General features: G+C 35.0%; 1 pseudogene; it reads left to right on the top strand.

The window, feature by feature from the left end:
* Positions 1-6,558: 6,558 nt before the first annotated feature.
* On the top strand, positions 6,559-11,643 carry LOC121238215 (annotated as a pseudogene).
* Positions 11,644-21,468: the final 9,825 nt, after the last annotated feature.

Below are 21,468 nucleotides of genomic sequence, written 5' to 3' on the forward strand. Positions count from 1 at the left end.
ATCGAGTAGCTTCTTGCTGACCAATTCGCATGGTGCACAGTGGGTTAATTCGCACTTTTATTTTAACAACAGTTTTAAGTAATCTCCCAAGTTTACAAAATAATCATGCATTATTATAATCAGATAATTATTATGCATTAAGGTGAACAATCATGCATAATCCAAACATTGCCTTAACCCTTAAAATCAGGCCCTCATCTACTTCATCTAAATGAATGGTTCAGACAACAATGGTAAAAAAATTAGCAGTTCATAAACTCATCAAACCAATAAATCATCTCATGAAATGTATGAGAATATAAATAAAGTCACAATGGCCTAAAGAATAAAATACAACTCATTATAAATGCTAATTTAACAATTACGGGCCCAATCGTCCCTCCCTGCAGCATCCATTGACAAGAAGAATTGCCGCATATCTGGGTTTAGTAATTCCTTAATTGCACGCACAAACTGTTGAGGTTCCAACCTTGGGGAAAGCTCGCTGAGCAATGTCGCACAATGACTAATCGGATCATAACCGCCATTGGTGCGATCACTAGGTTGTGATCCTTTGCTGCGCTTTGCTGAATCCACAGTTTCCTGATCCTCATACTTCCTACGACGCGCAATCTGCGTGCGTTTCACCTCCTCAACGGCCTCAGAAAGTTGTACCTCAAACTCGCTCTTTTTCTTCTTCGTTCTACGTGATGATTGTGTCGGTGCATCGATTGAAGGTGACCCGATCCCCATCAAGTCAATAAAGTCATCATTGTCAATGGGCAATCCCTGTCGATTGCCAAATGCGGGAGGCCGCCGAGCTCGCATCTCCTGATCAAGCCGGCGCTCGTCGTCGCTATCTGCAGGCAACTGTGTTGACGCATGTTGCATAGTCCCGTATGCAACAGAAGCGCCAAATATAGTGCACAGCTCCTCGTACTTTGGACAGCCAAAAGTACGAAACCTCCCCCATTTGGATTTAACCTAACAATCATTGCATTATACATACATGTTAATAATCAGATGAGTATTGAGCAAACTTGCTTTTTGGTTAAAGAAAGATGGTGGGAAAGTTAAGTTTTACCCTGATAGCATTTTCCCAGCGGTCGTCGCTCGCGACTACTGTCTTCCTGTCAGGATCCCAACCCATCCCGGTTTGGCTCAATAAATCAGTGAATAAACGTTGTAAATCCTTAAGCCTCGTAAGTTTGCCTTGAACCTGGTTTGCGTCAAACACTCTTACACCAACAGCGGTTAGTCGCTGAGCATAAATTGAATGCTCTCTAAACGTGATCTTTCCACCCTTTAATCTACCCTGAAGGGCATCCTGGTAGAGCATGTCAATAAATATATCCTCCATGCCATCGCCCCAAATATCACGATCCCGGATCGTGTTTTCCAGATCATCCATTTCGAATAGCTAAGAAATTGGTAATATAACACAGAAAAAGACATTGGTCGTCAACTATGCAACATTAAAGGCAATATGCCTTAATATGAGTAATGACCCGGAATTAAAATATGACCCATACCTGTTGATATGGGCGATGTCTAGCAGATGAGCGTAAGGAGTATCGCTAGAAGATGAGTCATGACGGAAGTTTAAGGCCAAAAGTAAACTTTGTTATATAAAAATACACTACAGTAGCAGAACAAATAACAAAAATCAAGTATGCATACCACTACCACATTTAGGTATGCATACCAAAAACAAAAAGCAAAACATACAACAATAATTATTTTTTTAAGTGAGTTGAAATGAGCCCCCAAGCAAACTACCACATTCAAGTATGCAAACCCAAATCCAAACTGCACCACATGCACGGCAGTAGCTAGCAAAATACAGGAAAAAAAAAAAAAACACCCCACTACCACATTCAAGGACCCTTACCAAACATAAACAAAACACACCATAATAATTATTTTTTAAGTGACTTCAAATGAGGCCCCAACCAAAGATCCAAATTCAAGTATGCATACCCAAAAAAAGAACCACATGCACGGTAGTAGCAGAACAAATAATAGGGAAAAAAAAAAAAACCCCACTACCACATTCAAGTATGCATACCAAAAACATAAACAAAACACACCACAATTAAATTTTTTTTAAGTGACTTTAAATGAGGCCCCAACCAAAGATCCACATTCAAGTATGCATACCCAAAAATAAAACCACATGCACGGCATCGATGCAGAACAAATAACAAGAAAAAAAACCATAACCACATGCACGACAGTTTGGAACAAATAACAGGAAAGAAATCAGGCCACAACCAAACTACCACATTTAAGTATGCAAACCCAAAAAAAAAAAAAAAAACCACATGCACGGCAAACCATAAACATCACAGCATTATGCGTTGTTAAATAATCTCATTATGCATCATCATTATGTAATTTCAAACCATAACATCTAAACAAATGAAATGGGTAAACATCATAAATATTTTCTAAACACCTAAATTTACAAATGAAAATAAGAATAACATGAAACTTAGCACTGTCGTGCTCATGAGCACAGCTTGCATAATATGGATAATAATCTTTCTCGGTCAGTAACCACTACACAACAAATTTTCCCAGCAAATTCATCTCCCAACTAGAGTCACGCCAACTAAATTTTGTGCATTGCATACATAACAGCTTAAAATGATTTGAGATGAGTTAGATTCACATACTTGGAAGGACCATGTTCTTGGAGCCGTGGTGGTGATAGAAATACCCCGTGGGTGTTTATGGTAGGATTTTAATCTTGAGGTGCGCTGTTTGCAGATTTTATGAAGGGTGGGTTTCATTTGTGTAGGCGATTTGTGAATTTATCATGCAAGAGGCAACGGAAATAAAATAATTCTACAGTATTAAACGAGAATCTCACGATCAAAACCCTAGAAGTGTGTTCGCAGGCTTTGGATCAGGAGGCAGGGGAATCTCTGTAAAAGGAAGGGGGACGTGATGTGGTACGGTTACCAGGTAGTACCTCAAACCCAGCTCGATTGGTGGGGATGGTGTCTCTCATGCGATCAACGGACCTAGGTTGCCTTCGCCGTGGGTCTTGAGATGCTTACAATTCGTGCGATTAGTTGGGCTGCCTTCCAATTCGTGCGTATAGTAGTGAGATTGTAGATGAGATGGCCCCCTCAGCTTTGGCGTGAAGTGGGCTGAACTGGTGAGCTTTGGCGTCGATGACGGCAGGAGATGGGTCTAGCATCGAGTGAGGAGCTCTGCGTGGTGATGAAGATGAGGGGTGCGTGAAAGGGGTGGGTGAGGGATTTCAAGACCTCTGCGTCGAGATGAGGGTGCGTTTCGGGCTTGGGTGAAGGGGTGGGTGAGCTTCGTTCGCCTTCATTACACCCGTGTAATGGAAACAGTCGAAAGGTAAAGTAACGGTAAGATGGGTTTTGTCTTATATGAGAACACATCAAAGACTTTTCTGTCAAACGAGTTCAAAAATATTGAAGTCATCTTCAATATTTCTTTCCGTACGAAATGAGCTGAAGTCTCCTCAAGTCTCCTCCGAATCCAAACTGCACCTTAGTGAGACATAAATTTGTAAACTTAAAGCAACCTTTTCAGGACCTAAATGATAAACAGGATGAATTTTGCGGAGTTAGTGAGATACTTGAGGAAAAAACAATACTCAATTACAAGTTTGGATTGAAAACGATGTCGTTTAATGCTTTTTATACCTATCTCATGCAACCACAAAATACCCAACATCTTGGCCTGTTTGTGTGAAGTAAAAAGCATAAATCATGTGACATTTGCAGGGTTTTCAAAACTGGCTCAACTAATTTTGGACTATTTTTATATCGGAAAATAACCAATAATTCTTCAAATAATGTGATCTTCCAACTCATATGACCATGGGATAGTTGTTACTATAACTAAAAGTCATATAACTTGCATTTGGATAATCCAATGCAGGCAACTTTATGTAAAATGAGTTAAAAGTCGTATAGAACTAACTAGTTGCTATTTGTTTAGGGATAAATGTTGAAATTGATAATTTCTTTGAAGTGAATATTGCAAAATTATATTGATATGAAAGAAATTAAAACTGACTAGAAATCAATTTCCTTTTACAACACATGAGGCAGAATTTGATCTAATTACGTCTAATTGTATTGTATGCACAAAACATTTGTAAGAGATAATTGTAAATAGAACATATATAAGGTCATTTTAGTACTTGTGCTAGCTAGCTAGGATGAAGTGACTTTTGTATTGGTGTGTTGGAAGATCAGGTTTCTCTCTTAGGTAGGTTTTTAATTTTTAGGCTACGCTCAAGTTCTCACTTCAAGAAATCAAGCATTTTTCAACGATTTTAAGATCGCCGTAAAAAAAAATCGTCGCAATTAGTCCTTATTTGCGGCATTTTTGTTTTGCCGCTCAAATCCAACGCAATGTATTTGAAATGCTGATGTTGAAATTACTGTTGACTTATTTGCGCTCATAGCTACTCCCATCTCCATTTTCTGATCTCTCTATATAAATTTTTAGCTCTCACTTTGCACTCAGCTAGCCTCCTGATCATGTTTTTCTACTTCTTTTTCTTGTGGGTATGAACCACATTACTTGGATGCTGATCTATTTATAAAGAAAGGCCTTGGAGGTATGTCTCTACATGAATTCAAAACCATTCATAGCTATTCTTGTCCAAATGTGAAGAGTGGGCAATGGGGGTGAGGAACTTTCCAGGCAGATTCTCTCATATCAAATCAGACAGATTGAATAGAGTCATTATCATGTGGTTTTAGTCCTTCAATCGTTATTTCCCCTAATTCTCAATTATCCAGCATCAGCACATTAAGACATGACATGATAAGATAATAAGAAGTGCCACTTGCACTCCTGCTACAGAAGTGTTCCTTTCTGATAGGATTGAGCCTTCTAGAAACCAGCTAACACACAATAATTACCCTTTACTCAAGGCCTAAAATATATCTATCTTCTTGCAAATTTAGTAGCTATTCTCGGAGCTATAACGTGTTTCTCACATTCTTGTAGCTGGGTGCGCATGCATATTGGTTAAGTGGCACCCCTTTTTATGTCAACTTGTATATATATATATATATATATATATAGTTGGATAGTATATACAACTAATAAGCAAATAATTGTTTATGTAAACATCTGACTATTAGATTTCAGAAGAAGAACTAAAAAGTGTTTTGGTTCTGTTTTGAGATGCTGGGCATCATTTGAAGATAGCCCTCTGTTTTAGTCAATGTTGGTGCTCTGACTCCATTTCTGGTTAGCTGAAAGAGATTAGGTCCACATAGAATATAGATCAAAAGGATATAGAAAGTAAATTTTAGCATATACTCAGTTTTCATTTTCTTCTAAGCATGTAACTCCATTCCCTCGTATACAATCCAACGTACTATTGATTCTATCAATAAAAACTTATGGAGTTCATTTTCTTTTGAATGTTATTCCAGGACAGTGCATTGATGTTTGGAAAACCATGAATGGCACTTTGCTCTTTTCTTCTTTTATTTGACTAACATGTTCTTTTCAGATTCTCTTGTTTTTACCAAGTTTAGTTGATGATGATTTTCGATTTCTGGTCTACACAAGCTGTTGAAGTAACACAGTTGAAATTGGGTGCATTTGGTAAATACACTTGGTAGTCTCCCTTGTAGAGATATGCAGAGGCACTCAAGTGGCTGCGAGATCAGTAAGATATAAGAATCTATCTTTCGAACTTATTCAGTTTTATTGCGAGAGTAGATTAATTTTTGGTCTTTCTGGCTTGCGGTAGATTGCTAAGACTTCTCTGCTTATTCTACTTGCAGCAAGTTGTCTTTAATTCTCCGTTTCTAACTCTGTAATTTTTTTCAAGAAGTTTTTGCATTTCTCTCTTATTTTTTCCTTGCATCATGTTGTCACAAGTAATATTGCTAAACCTCGGCCTAAATTTCTATATGTGCCTGATTTACACCCATACCAGTTTTAAAAGTTGCTTTGTGGGTCTTAAAACTGACGCCATATAATGAATTTATTGGCTGTACCATGGATAGAGGAACTATGGAAGAAAATGTGCCAACTTGTATGAATATCTCCCAATGTAGGTTTGGGATTTTTTGTTGTTAATGGGGGTGGGTAATTATCCAGTATCCTAACATTAACGTTGTTTTCCAGGTCCTAAAACAGTGAAATTGTATTCAAATAAGGAGAACATGGGCTTTGGGTATAGTTTGATGATAATTACTTATGTTGATATTATATTTAGTGACCAGCATTGTTATTAACTTATGACTGTACTTCATGATGATAATGGCAGCAATGTCAATGATGTTAAATCTCTCTGTTTTTGTGAGCCCCGTTTTTATCTTCTTTTATTTGCATTATATTAAGCACTTGATACTTCACTTCTCACGAAATCCATAACATAACCTGAGGTTAAGGTTCAAAAGAGAGCAAAATCACATTTAACTTCAATCTTGAAGCAGAATCGTTGACTTTAAAAGTACTTGGTGATTTCAAAACTATTTCTAAATCTTCAATTGAAATCTGTCTTTTATTAATTTGATTCTACCTGCATATTTTTGTGTCAATATCTTTCCTCCATTTACAATATCTTCTCCAACTTCTCTTAACTTGAGCACCATTCAACAAACTCTCAGCCCTTTATCTCTTGGAACCCTATGCAAGTCTCTGGCTATTCCAGGTCTAGTCTTGTTTTTGTTCTACACTTTCTTGTTTAACCCGCCCAATTACCAACCTTCCGATCTCTTATCAACCATAAAGCAGAAATGTCATTCCTCAACTCTCGTTATCACCAATTCTCCTACCAACATCAGCCACATTGTGTTTGGCATTGTTGGTTCCATGAACACATGGAAGTACAAGAAACCATACATTGAAGCTTGGTGGCGACCAAACATCACCCGGGGTTATCTTTTCCTAGACAGAGCACCCACACCGGAGTTCCAACCTTGGCCTTCAACTTCTCCTCCTTTTCACGTCAATGAAAACATCAATAAACTGAAAGTATACTCAAAAATTGTGAGGCCGATTCAAGTTCGAATAGTACGCACAATAATGGAGTCATTTAGACAGGGAGATGAAGATGTGAGATGGTATGTAATGGCGGACGATGATACTGTCCTGTTTGTGGATAACTTAGTTGAGGTTCTAGCCAAGTACAACCATTCTAAATACTACTATATTGGGTCAAATTCAGAGTGTATCAAGTCTAACTTTGATTTCTCGTTCGAAATGGCATTTGGTGGTGCCGGGAATGCTTTGAGTTACCCTTTAGTGCAAGCATTGGCAACCAAGTTAGACGATTGTGTTGAGCGATATCCTCACATGTAATTGCATAAAGCTTCTCTACTTCAGTTTGCTACTATATATGATTTTGCACCAGTACTTGCTATTCTTTCGGAACCAAAAGTTACGTGCATTTAAATCTTTTTATCACAGTCACACCTGTTGATGTAGCACATTTTCATTGGTTTTGTGTATTAATCACTTAAATGACAGCCACTTACGATATCCCAAAAAGTCATTGTAATTGAAGATGATATATTTAAGATAAAAAACGATATTTATCTTTTCGATACCGTGGTAGAATTAAACCATTCTATACAGTTAAATGACATATAAAAGCCATTCCAAATATGGCAATGAAACAAATGCTCTTATATATGGTTTTCCATCACAAGCTAAGCCTAGTGGGTATTTGTGACTGCAGATTGATCTGCACAATGACATATCAGGTCTTCTATCAGCTCACCCACAGTCTCCTTTCCTTTCCCTCCACCACATTGACACCATAAACCCAATCTTCCCCTCCATGAACCGTTCTGAATCAATAAACCACCTCATGAAGGCTGCAAAAGTGGACCAATCATGTCTTCTACAACAAACCATTTGCTACCACAGGCCGAGCAATTGGTCTTTCTCAATTTCATGGGGTTACTCGGCTTATATATATGAAAACATACTCCCTTGGAGCATTTTGTGGAGACCAATCGAGACATTTAGGCCATGGATGAGAAACGTTAGGCCACCATTGTACATGTTCAACACCCGGTGGACCTCCAACAATCCCTGTGAAGCTCCTCATGTTTGTTTTCGTGATTCTATTGAATATTATACTCAACAGAGCCAGCTTGTTACAACCTATATAAAAACATCACTGTGTGGTTTGCCGGCTTGTTCATTCACTGGTAATCATTCTGCAGATGCCATCACCAAAATTCAGGTGTTTTCTCCGGCAACAACACCCATGGAAGTGAGTTCTTTATATTCTCATGATTTTTAACCAGAACATTCATTTTTTGTAGCTCACTTCAATAATATGGGAAATCTTGCCTTCTACTTTGATCACTTTAAGGTCTCGTGGATTTTAAGAAGTAATTTTTGTGAAATACATAATGATTATTAAAAAATATTAATTTGATTCAATGATAATTGCAATTCCTTTTTCTTTCACAGGCTGGAGGAAGAGACTGCTGTGACATTCTATACACGGCTACTAAAAATGTTACACAAGTGAAATATAGGCCTTGTGGGAAGGATGAAGTAATTGCCTAACTTCAACATCAAATTACTCAGCTTCTTGTATTTTTTTAATAATATAAAAGGATTTTGAAATGTGCATTTTATTTTCAAATTTTAAATGGCAACATACATGTTTTTCAGTTGTCTTAAAAGTTCATAATGCTACCGTCCTTGAACAGGCAGAGATTTAGAAAATTACAAGTTGTAATCAGATACAAATTGTTATCATAAGAAGAATTCCATAGGTAACAAATTGTTACAAATTACTCCGCCAGCACCACCGCCGCCTCCTCCCTGTTCTTGTCCCCAGCATTCCCTGCTCTTCCCCCTCCTTCTCTGCAGCTATTTCCTCCGTTGTTCCCGTACTTGTTGTTGTTGCTATTTTTGTCATCTCCACCGGAACCTTCTCACACCCTTGCTATGAGCCATGTCCTGCAGTGTTGCCGTGAGTTGTGTCATGCAGCTGGTGAATTTCTTTTTCAGCCTTTTGGTTGCTTTGTTGTCCAGGTGTCAGTTGTTCCTTAATAGTGGCGGAGGGTGGGAGCGGGTGATATATTGAGGCGGAGCTGGAGAGGAAGGGAGGCGGCGACAACGAGGAGGAAGCGAGGGGACGGTAGGGATCGAGTTCGAAGAGTGGGGAAAGAGAGAAGGGAGGGTTGAAGCAAAAGGTGATCGCCATTGTTCTGCTTTGCTCTGCTTTGCTTCTTCGCGTTGCACTCTCGCTCTCTCCCTCATCTCTTGTGGGTCGTGTGGTGGCAATTCCTATTTTTTTTATACAGATAAGATAAAAGTTAAAATTTAAATAAAATATAGAGGAAATTAGTATAAAAGGAAACAAATTTTGGTATCGTTGAAATACAAAAAATTATCCAAATTAAGTGTGGAAGAATTGTTCATAGAAGTCAGGGCTGTGCTATCACTATGAAGTAGGGAACCTTAAGCAAAGGGAACAATGAGCAGTTTTGTGCATATGCAGTAGAAGAAGATGGATAGATCGATCCAATCCCTCTGATCGACAAATGGGAGGTAGCTCTCAACAAAAAGAGACGATTGGCACGGCGGTGAGGAGAGTATCTGAGGTGAGGAATATTCTGACGGGGATAAAGGGACACACAATTAGCTTCGAAATAGAAGCAGATGGGAGGAAACATTCTTAGAAAGTCAGTTATAGAGGAAAACACGGGAGGGGCTGAAAAAGAGTTTTTGAATTTAGTAAAAGATAATAAATATGAGTAATTCTTAGATGTGGACTGCTTTTGCAGGCCTAAATGAAACGCAGTGTTTCATTAATAATATTAAGTTTCGGTCTCCTTCTTCCCGAAGAGAGAAAAATCCCTCCCCAGATCACAGAGAGAAAAATCCCGTCGCCCCGTCACCCTTGCCCTCCAAAACATTGAGATACAAGAAGAACTCACACTTTCTCAAATCTTTCTTTCTCTGTGAGAATTCGAAATCCAGTTGAAGCAAAACTGCCATGGTAACTGCATGTTATGACTTTGTCGACAAATGGCTACAACCAAAAGCCTATAGTTTGTCGGTGAAAAACTTGCTATACATTCAGGGACTAATTGTACATCTTGTTGGTGAAAAATTCTTTAATTTGTCAAAAACTTGTATGTGTAGGTTGAAACCAAAAGAACATCGTGTCAAATAAAAGTAGAATACATTTAAATTGTTCCTTTACATGTGGTTAAGTTTTTTTTCATTCTCTTTCTTTTGGCCGAGTCACAAATGCTTTACATGAGTTACAAATGAGTAAATGAGAAATCTGCAATCTGCACTCTACTTGTTTGTAAAAATTTGTGAATGAGTTCCATACGGTTATTCATTGGACTTGGAACAATACCATTGGCCACTATAGAGAAGTTCAGGAAGATGGTAAGCTCTCATTTGTGTAGTTTCTTGTTGAGAGTCAGTGATGGATTTTAAGGCCTCTCTCTTCAAAACTCTTTATATGTTTAATTTTCATTTGTTCCACTGTGCTGATTCTGCTGAAAACACTTTATATCTGGGTGTCAGCTCAAGATAGTGCTAGCTTTCCTTCTTATTTAAAGTGTATGCATTTTCTGTTTTTCTTCACCTCCTTAGTCAAGTGCTCCTCTATCCAAGTGGAGCATGAAACCCCAAGTTCTGGTGCATCAGAGATGACTCCAAACTTGGTTGTCTTGGCTGATTTTCTGGCCTTAACTTACTATATCAACTATTACTTGAGGGTAGCAGGAAGAGTCCTGTTATGTGACAAACTCATGCTAGAAAACTTTTGCGTTGGGTTTATTGCTTCTATCTCTAATTACATAGGAATGTTTGCCACTGATGGTAAGGTTAAAGATAGAATGCTAGGAGACTTATAAAAAAAAAAAAAAATGCTAGGAGATGATATTCTTGATGGTTGAAGATTCAAGATAGCATGAATGCAAGAGGTAGGATTTAAAAATCAAGAGAGAACTTGGGGATGCTTTTATCAGTTTTTTTTTTTTAGGTAGTCAAGATTTTGCATTCATAGGAAAAGGAGGCATAGCCCAAGTACACGGGATGTTTTGATCAGGTTTTATCAACTCTTCTTATGCACAGATCATGGATTTATTCTTTTGGCCAAATAAATGGCTATTGTCTACTTCTACTTATGCATGATACGCATTAGTCTGGCTATCTGCTTACTACAAGTTATATTGAATCTTGAGGCTTGCTCTGAAATGATTTCGGCATTCTATCGGTAGAGCTAAATTAGTCATGAGCTTTAGCTTATATACATGACGCCCTCGTATGTGTTGATAAAATTAGCCCGTTTCATGGAGGAGAAGATTGTCGCGACAGTGGGGCAATTTGCAGATGCACGGCAGTGGAGCGATTGGCAGTGGAGGACCTAGATGCACGGCACAGAGAGGGAGAGGGAAATCCAAATGAGTTTTTCATATTTCTGGCTTGTTCTTTATTTAGAAATAAGGGTATTTTGGTCAATTTAATGATAAAAATTGAGACAATTTTGTCTATTCTTATATTAGGACTGCAAAGGATGATGGGCTTAAGAACAATGAGCCCAAGATGGTGAGTTCAGAAATGCAAGTAGAAAGGCCCACGGCAATGCACAACATTGGTGATCACATTGAAAATGACACTCGGACTGGGAGTGGCACCAAGAGGAAGAATTAGAGAAGCTAGAAAAGGCGAGCAAGAATTCAAGGTGCACAATCTATCCGTTTCAATGTTGTGTTGGGAATGGTGACAATGTAAACCAAGGAACTTTGAAAATAGATACAAGGTATGAAGAAGTTAATGGGTGTAATTTGGATAAGTTAGTGGCTGAGGCCACTAGTCAGCCCCGCCAATTACCATGAAACACTTAAGCTGGAACTGCCAGAGGCTTGGAAACTCCTGGACAGTTCATGTTGAATCTAAGGTTTCAAGTTTCATATAATTATGTATCTACATATAGATTTTGATTATAACAAATGGATTCAAGCATAAAGGAATCTTAAGCTCAAGTTGTCTACACAATGGAGCCAAACACATCAACAAATCAAGCATGAGCAAGAAATGGAACAAGCTTACAAATAAAGCTCTTAGAGTAATTTTGTACATTTCTTGATAAAATTTGAAATTGGATTAAGACTCAAAATTAATATTTTCACAAAACATCAAATTGCATTTTTCACATGTGCATGAAATATTTGATGATTAAAAGTTTGAACTTTGAAACTTTGAAAGATGATTGATTGTCATCTTTCATATGTGCATGTTTTATTTGAAACTTTTCAAAAGTGAATAATGTTGTCTTTGATAATTTTAAGAAGGAGAAACTTTGATTTGAATATTTTGAAAAGTGAATGATGTTGTCTTTAACAATTGCGAAAAGTAAAACTTGATTTGAATGTTTTAAAAAGTGAATGATGTTGTCTTTGACAATTGCGAAAAGTAAAACTTTGATTTGAAAATTTGAAAAGTGAATAATGTTGTCTTTAACTTGTGAATCTTTTTAAATTTGAAAATGAAGTCTTATATGCCTATAAATAGCTCATTTGAGATCTTCAAATTTAAAAAATATTATTACAAGTTTTACAACATTCATTCAAAGCTTTCAATCTCTCTTCTCTAAGCACTGAGCCTTAACCATTGTTCATTTTGATAGAGATATAGTTTTGCGCTGTATTGTTCTTATTCCACTCATTGATGAGTGTTTTCTGATAACCTACCCACTATCAGCTCTTGTATCAGTAAAATGGTGTGTATAACCCTTGTGTGTGTAGAAAGTATTCTACACAGGGAATATACGTTGAATCCAACACGTATAAGGTGATTGCAAGTGTAGAGGGTGTTCTACACGAATTCTTTGTAGCAGTACAGCTCAAATGTGTAATAGGTTTCTATCTCCACCTGAAGGAGATTGGATAGTGAATTTGAGAATCTTCAAGGGGTAGCTTGAGGCGAAGAAGTAGGCAGTGGGGTTGAACCTCGTTAAAATACTAAGTTTGCTTCCTCTTACCCTTACTCTTTATTTTTACTGCTACATCGTATTTTATTCATATTTTATATTGTATATTTGGTTTATAATTGTGGATTTTTTAAATACAACTCAATTCACGTCCTCTTGTGTTAGTCATCTGAGCAACAATTCATAATCTCTATCTTTTAGTCAGAGAAAAGAAACACAACTTAGATTTTTTCATGGACACAAAACCAAGAAACACAAGATTTAGCCTATTAAAATAATATTGGGATTTGACTATTGTTTTGTAGTTGATTCTATGGAGGAGAAAAAGTGGCCTTGCTATGCTATGGAATAATGAATTTGCTGTGGAGAATGTGAATTATTCCCAACATCATATTCATGCTCAAATTACTGATTAGGAAGATAAAGTCTAATGGTTTCTCACTGGTTTTTATGGTCATCATGAAACAAGTAGAAGAAGTGAAAAATGGGCCTTGTCATCCTTACTAAAACCTAGTTTTGATAAGGCTTGGTGTGTTATTGGAGATTTTAATGAGATATTATCTGGAATGGAAAACCAAGGAGGAAAACCAAGGCTTGAAAAACAAATGGAGGAGTTTAGACAAGTGATGGAGTGTAATAACTTGTTTGACTGAGGATGGAAACGTGACAAATTCACCTGGAATAATAAGCATGAAGACTCTAACTGTACCAAATAGAGGTTAGATCAAGCAGTGACCAATACTCAGTAGACTAATCTGTTTTATGAGTACCAAGTGGAAATCTTGGCAGCAATAAGATCATATCACAGACCTATTCTACTAACAATGAATAGGAAGAATCTTCAACACAATAAAAGGAGGAGGATCTTCAGGTTTGAAGCCAAGTGGGTAAACATGAATGTTGTTGAAGTTCAAACATTTTTTTGATGAACAATTCTAGGGTGCCTACCAAATGTACCCACTAAATGTGCATATTGTTGAGGAATAATCACACATTACCTGTGGACAAGGTCTTGGGTATTTTTTATAAGGAATGAACAATCCTCTCTTGTTGAGCTAGTTTTATGAGATGAGTTAGGCCGATGAATCTCTTCATGGTATCAGAGCCTGCCACAGGACAAATGAGGGTCTACACTACTTATCCCGTGACAAGGACCAGAAAAAATACTAACATGCAAAGGTATTGAGGAATAATCTCACATTACTAGTGGATAAGGTCTTGGACATGTTTATAAGGAATGAGCAATCATTTCTTGTTGAACCAGTTTTATGAGATGAGTTAGGCCCATGAATTTCTTCACACACTAGTGCAATTGAGTTTTTTTATTTTTCTTTAAAGATTTTTTAAACATCCTTAACCATTAAGAAAAAAATTAAAAAAAAAATCTAAATTCACTAATAGTAGCTTCCTTAACCATTAAGAAAAAAAATTAAAATATATATATATATATATGAGTGGACATATTTGGTAGACATATTTGACCGTCATACTATTATTTTCCTTTTTGGATATTCCATGATATTTTAAAGATTTTAGTCAACAGCTATAAGTCTCAACCGGAGGAAATTAAGGATAAGTTGGATACCCTCTAACACCCTACTGATCCTTTGTCAACGAAAAGTAATTTTCAATATCAACATATTCATAAAGTTGAGTTTCCCTCTCGTGTTTTCATAATCAAGAAGTGATATATTTACGAAGAAATCTTATAAAAATAAATTTATAAAATGATGTATTTTAATATGATATTTTGGATCTATTTTACAATAAAAAATACTTTATAATCTAACATTCTATATCAAACACCATAAGTTTTTAAGATTTTTTTTTGGTAAGATCTCTTTATTGACAAAACAGTTCTCTTCACAGCCAACCCACAACCCTCTACCCTTTTGTTATGAGTTAGCAGCAACTACGAACCCACCAAGCCAACAAAGAGCAACTTAACAATAAGAATACATACGTTTTGGTGTGCTTGTTCTTAGTAATTCAGTTTTCTAACATTCTTTAGGTTTAAAATCCCTCTAAATTTGTAGGAATAAATCCACATGGTCAGAGGTGGAGCTAAACTCTTAACAAGTTGCATTGCTTTTAAACCTTGTTTGAGAGACTAGAGAGAGAAAGAGAGAGAGAATGGAACCTATATATGAGTTACTTTAGTGCATATAGAGTGGTGCAGGGCTTGCATTAGGATGGGCCTTACAATTACACTCTGATAACTGTTACATGAACGTAAGATCCAATTGGAAATGGAATATATGGGAGATTGCTTATATTCTTTGGATTTAGGCCTCGTTTATTTTTTAAGATAAAATAAAAATTAAATAAAATATTATTAGAATATATTTTTTTAATATTATTTTTATTTTAAAATTTTAAAAAGTTGAATTGTTTATTTTATTTTATATAGAAATTTGAGAAAATTGTAATGATTAGATTAGATTAAATTAGATAAATGAGATGAGATGAGTTAAGATGAACTGTAAAAACAAAAAGTTGTAATCATTAGACACTTCTTTCTTGAATAGCAAGTACAATCAAGTCTAATATTGGTTTCTAATAAGGCTGAACTACACTTTATAATAATTTAAATAAACCCCATTTATAACATTGATTAGTCTTTTAGATTATAAGTTTAGATGTAACTTAAGTTTCTTTATTAATCGTATCAGCACAGATTTTGTAACGCCGTAATTAGAAAATTAGTTTTTGTAATCATTTTAATAATAACTAGTTTTAACATTGTCGTTTCTTATAATATATAAGTGCATTATCTAATTTCGATGTCTTTGAATCCTATCATTTTCATAGATTACTTAATTTGGTGTCGCAGGCATTCAAGTGATCTATTAAGTAATTGTTTTTCCTTAACAATATGCAAGTATTCATTACTCAAGTATCCATTACAAAAAAAAAAAAAGTATCCATTAAAAATAGATGGTTATGCACGAGACTCACTTGCACGTGAGGTGGCATACATGTTATACTCACGCACCTTCGAAAATAGAAAAAGAGACATTACATAATAGTTTAATTTTTTTTTAATTCAAATATATTTTGAGTACTGAATAATACTACTACATACAGGTCTATTCAAGTTTTTTTTTTAAAAGAGAAGGCAGCACTCATTATAAAAAGGTGGGAGTCTCAAGTGGCTTTCCGTACCCTTTTTTTTTATTATTATTATTTATTTAAGAAAAATATTAGTTAAATCGATAAAAGTGATCAATTAAATTTTTTATTTTTAACTTTTTAACTTTTTTTTACTTAATAGTTAAGAAAATAAATATTGTGAATTGGTATTTTTTTTAATTTTTTAAAAATATTTAAAGATCTATAAAACATTATTAAAGAAAAAGAAAAAAAAATAAAAAAATATATATATTTACACCTTATCGGCCGAATTCTTCGATTGAAGTCTCTATCCTTGTAGCACGGTCGTGTTTTAAAAGACTAGCACATTCTGTACTTTCATGTATCATCTTCCACTAGTAATGGTACTAATACTTTAATAATGAGGTGTGTGAACATCTTTTTACTTCTTTTATGATGCGTTTGGATTTTAAAATCATTTCAGATAATTTAAATTGATTTGTAAATAATAATATTTTATAAATTTTATTAAAATTTATTTAAATATAAAATATGAGTTGAGATATTTGTTTGAATATTTATAATAAGTTGATATGAATTTTAAAATTTTATTAAGAGTTGAAAAAATAATCAATCTCATCAAAAATTTAGTATTAATATACGTTAGGATAAGATCAAAATAACTATTTCCGAAAAAAAAAAACCAAAATAACAAAAGTAGGCGAAGATACATATTGTCACGATCAATGCAAATTTTGCTAGCCAACACGTTTCCCATGATCAGTTTGGAAACAAGCATACACCTCACTTTTTCCCCACTTGAATAATTTATATATAAACTAATAAATGAAAAAAACAAAAAAGGTTGTTGTCTGTTAGTGGCTTACAATTTCTTATACGCCATTTTTCTTTAATTTTTTAGTTATTTTTGTATCGCATGCAGGTCTGCACGAGACCTTTTTGAGCGCTTTCCGAAGGAGAATATTAATATATTATTACTTGTGCAACACGATTTGTTTTTATCTTCTCATTATTTAATAAAAAAGTAATTTTAAGTACAATCATAAAATATATAAATATTGTATAATTATTCTAAAAATAATAAGATTTACTATTAAAAAATTATTATTTTTTTATGTGAATCTCATATTTATTCACTTTTTTCAAAGTGATTATATGGTACTTACACTCTCACGACTGCAACTATCATTTCTGTTAATAAAATGATATATTAATAAGAGCGCTCCATTTGACCGCTAGGTCATTTTTGTCTCTATTTTTTTTCATTTTTTTATCATATTTAAATATTTTTTTAAAAAAAATACATCAATACATTAAAAATCACTTTTTTAATCATTAAGTAAAAAAATTTAAAAAAAATTAAATACACAAGCGGTCAAAATGAGTGGACAAAATGAGATAGCAAAATAGCATTTTCCTATTAATAATGGATACTGTAAAAATCAGCACAATTAATAAGAAAAATAAAATATTAAGGTCTCGTTTGGATTCAGAAAGTGTTTCATCTCATCTCATCATTATAAATTTTTTAAATTACTGCACAAAATATAATAAACAATTCAATTTTTTCAAATCTCAATTCAACTTTTTCAAATTCCAATACAATAATAATATTTTAAAAATATTTTTTCTAACTTTTATCTTTCATCTAAAATCTAAAAATGTAGTTAAGAAAAATTTACAAAAAAATTATTTCTCTACATATTAGTTATTGATAGGCTGAAAATCATCAAATTTAAAATTTAAAATTTGAATTTCAAAATAAAACTAATAAAATCAGTTTTGTAAGTAAAAATATAAGTATACGTAACTCTAACCAACTTATAATTAGAACAATATTAATTTTTCCTTATATTGTACTTTGGTTTGGATTTATACATATTTCTTCCTAATAATTTATGCTTTTCGATCGGATTGAGAGGGAGGGGGGTTGCGTTGTTAGGTTGCTTTGTTTTTATCAGTATACTGTATATCCCATTTTAATGACACTTTGAAAAAGTATAGGAGTGATTGCTATTTAGCATTTGATTTTGAATAAAATTTTGTTGTAAAATATAGAAAAAAGAAATTTAGGGTTTCAAGAGAGAAACACATAAAATAAATCTTAAATATTTATTAATGTATGTGAAATTTTTAAAAAATATCAAATGCACAATAAATTATATAGGTTCTTATATTTATTTTCTTTCCTCTAAATGTTTTAGTATAGATAATTGGATAAAAGTAGGAGTGTGCAGTGAGGATCTGCCATCCCGCCAACCCGTCCGTAGACCGGGGGGGAGGGGGGGTGGGTGGGTGGATTGCACACTTTTGACTGTTGGGGGACAGGTCCAGGCTGAGCTCAAATCCGCGCAGCCCAAATTTATATCTATAAATAAATATATATGTATACAAATATATAAACAAATTCGTTAGTATAAACCGGTGTCGTTTTATACTCATGAATGAGTATATTTAACTCAAATCCTAATTCTCCTATTCTCTCTTCTCTCCCTATGTCGTCCTTACTTCTATCATTTCCTCTTCTATTTTTTTTCTCCCTCTGTCGTTCTCTCATCTCCTCTTCTTCTTCTTTTTCTCTTCCTCCTCCTCCACTTTTCAATTTTTATTCTCGTTCTTAAAGCGTAGCCATGGACCCATGGTCACGAATGGCTGTAGGTTTTTCCGCAAGCCCACAACCATTTGTGGTTGTAGTTTTTTCCTCGTACCTACAACCACACCGTGATTTTTTTGCCATGTGTTTGACTATGGTGCTGTGGTCTTCCCGTGATCGTTATTTTTTTGCCGTGTGTTTAACTATTTGTAATTTTTTGAATTTGTTGTTGGATGATTAGATGATGGATTTTAGAGATAGTCTTTAGATTTCTTGTTGTTTTGAATTTTTTTTAGCCTTTTCCGATTATTTTTCGTTGTACCAACAGCGAGGTCCAGAGAACTAGGGTTGGGCTCCAACTCCGACGGAGTCGGAGTGCTCGTTTCGGACCTCCGAATCCGACAAGAGTCGGAGCCAAATTGGAGCTCCGACTCCGACTCCGACTCCGAATTGGAGTAAGAGTCCGACTCCAATCGGAGGTCGGAGCTCTGACCTCCTATCGGAGCTCCGACCTCCTATAGGAGCTCCAACATAAGATCAGAGCTCGACGTGCGCTCAACGTGGCGCTCGAGCGGAACTCTTTTAGAGAGGTTCGCTCGACTTCCGCTTGACATGTCGATCGAGCCAATGTTCAATACAACGTGTGCTCGACTTGCGCTCGACACCTCGCTCAAGCGCAAGTGTACAGTAAAAAAAAATTTTGGAGTCGGCTCCGACTCTGACTCCGAATAGATATTCAGAGCTACTCCGAATTCCGACTCTAAATTTTGATGACTCTGACAAAGTCAGACGGAATCAGAATTTTTGAAATTTTGTACACTCATACAGAGAATCAAACTATCCCCGCTCATGGGGGGAAAGGGGCGGGACAGGGCAGCACCCCTAGATAAAAGCAAGCACTAACGCATTGTGGAGATGGGCTGCCCCCCACCATGACGTTGCAAGAGAAACGTACCAAAATTATGGGTCGGGGCCGAATATCATTCGCAACTCCACGTAGTTCTAATCTCATTGGTCTAATATTCCATATTTTTTCTGACAAAGCGGAAAAAATAAAATAAAAATTAAAACTGAGATGGAGTATTAAATTAAGTTTTTCGATTGACATCAAGCCTGAAGGCTCAACGTGATTTTCATGTTGCATGGTTAATAATATAAATAATAAAATATATCGTTTTGTATTTATTTATTTATTTATTTAAATAAATAATATTTTTATATAGCATCAGAACAGAAAATGAGAAAAAAAAAAGTGATTTTAAATCTAAATTCCGCCTACACGTGAGAACAAAAGGTAATTTCACACGCTTCAAAAAAAAAAAAGGTAATTTCACAATACAACAAACACCAAAGAAAAAAAAAACTGAATGAAAGCATAGTAAAGGATGTCGGTGGAAATAACTAGATTGTGGTCGAAGGGTGATGCATTTTTTTTTTTTTTAATAATGCTGGGCTCATTCAGGATCTCGATTTTTTTTGTATATTTATTTTTAAATAATGATTAAGAAATTATTTTTTCATGAATTTTTAATTTTATTTTTTAAAATATTGAAAGAATTTAAAAAATATTTTTTTTAAAAAAATGTAACCTTCTACCTATGGTACTCTGCTCTTCCATCTTTCCGGCCATTTCTGTACGATAACAAGACTTGTGAAGATTATGCGTCGTCGAATATATACGCTTGTAACTCACACGTCACCTCTCTCGGGCTGTTCACATTGGACGTATTTGCCTCTTCCCTATCTTGTTCACCAAGACTATCTTATTCACCTTTTGTTGAAACTTGAACCCTCGTGACAACTAGCAAGATTTGATTTGCTTACCTAACTTAAAGTTTGTCATGTTTTATTTATCCTCACGTTCAAAAGTGTGTAACTCTCGCTGGCTCTCCCTCTTCTATCTGGAGTGGCCCCTCAAAAACCCAGACAAGAGGGGGATGTGGCTTCGGCTCCTCCCCCTTTTCTCTAGATTTTTTTTTTTTATTTTTTATAATTTTGTTTGTTTTTTATTTAAAGTAGAGTGAAATGTCGATCTGTTATTCTCGAGAGCCCGATGACCACCACACACTCCATTGCAAGAATCTCGTCGAATAGAACAATGCGTGAGCCATACGTGTGGTCCAAAGTGCACGCGTGATAGCCACATGCCACCGCATGGGAAGTTCTATCGCCACCATGGGCGGCATTTATGGGATCAGGACCACCGGTTTATTCAGACTCGATTGTCAACCGTACTCCCAGGGTGGTGCGTGTCCCTCACGCACCATCATAGTTTCTGTGTTTACTTTTTTTATTTATTTCCTTTAAAGTTGAAAATGCCGATCTACAGCTTTCCAAACTGTATTTTGCTATTTTTCCATGTATAATTTACTTTTCTGTTATTTCCTTTGTTTTAGGTTAATAAAAAAAATAGTCTCTTAGACATTTATAATTATTTTACAATTATTTTATAATTCTATATTAAATAAAAAAATAATTTTGTAAAATTAAGATTCATATTTAATAATTTAACGTAATTACATAATTAACTGATATTTTCTTAATGGGTGGTGAAATAACTTTAAAGAAATTATAAATGTATTAATATTACTTGGTACCCGACTTATAAATTTTGAGTCTCCAGGTTTTAATTTTATCGCTGACTCAACACTTGTACTCATTTATTAATATTTATAGAGTTAAAAAATTAAAAGGAATTTAGTGATGGGCACACAAATAAAGTATTAAAATATAAATTAAATAATTATGCTTACCTTTTAATTTCTAACCGGATGATAAGTTATTAAACCTAATATATAAACAAAATGTAAGTCAAAATGTATAGATATGACTTGACAGT

The sequence above is a fragment of the Juglans microcarpa x Juglans regia genome, chromosome 7D (genome assembly GCF_004785595.1).
Source record: "Juglans microcarpa x Juglans regia isolate MS1-56 chromosome 7D, Jm3101_v1.0, whole genome shotgun sequence".
Classification (NCBI taxonomy): domain Eukaryota; kingdom Viridiplantae; phylum Streptophyta; class Magnoliopsida; order Fagales; family Juglandaceae; genus Juglans; species Juglans microcarpa x Juglans regia.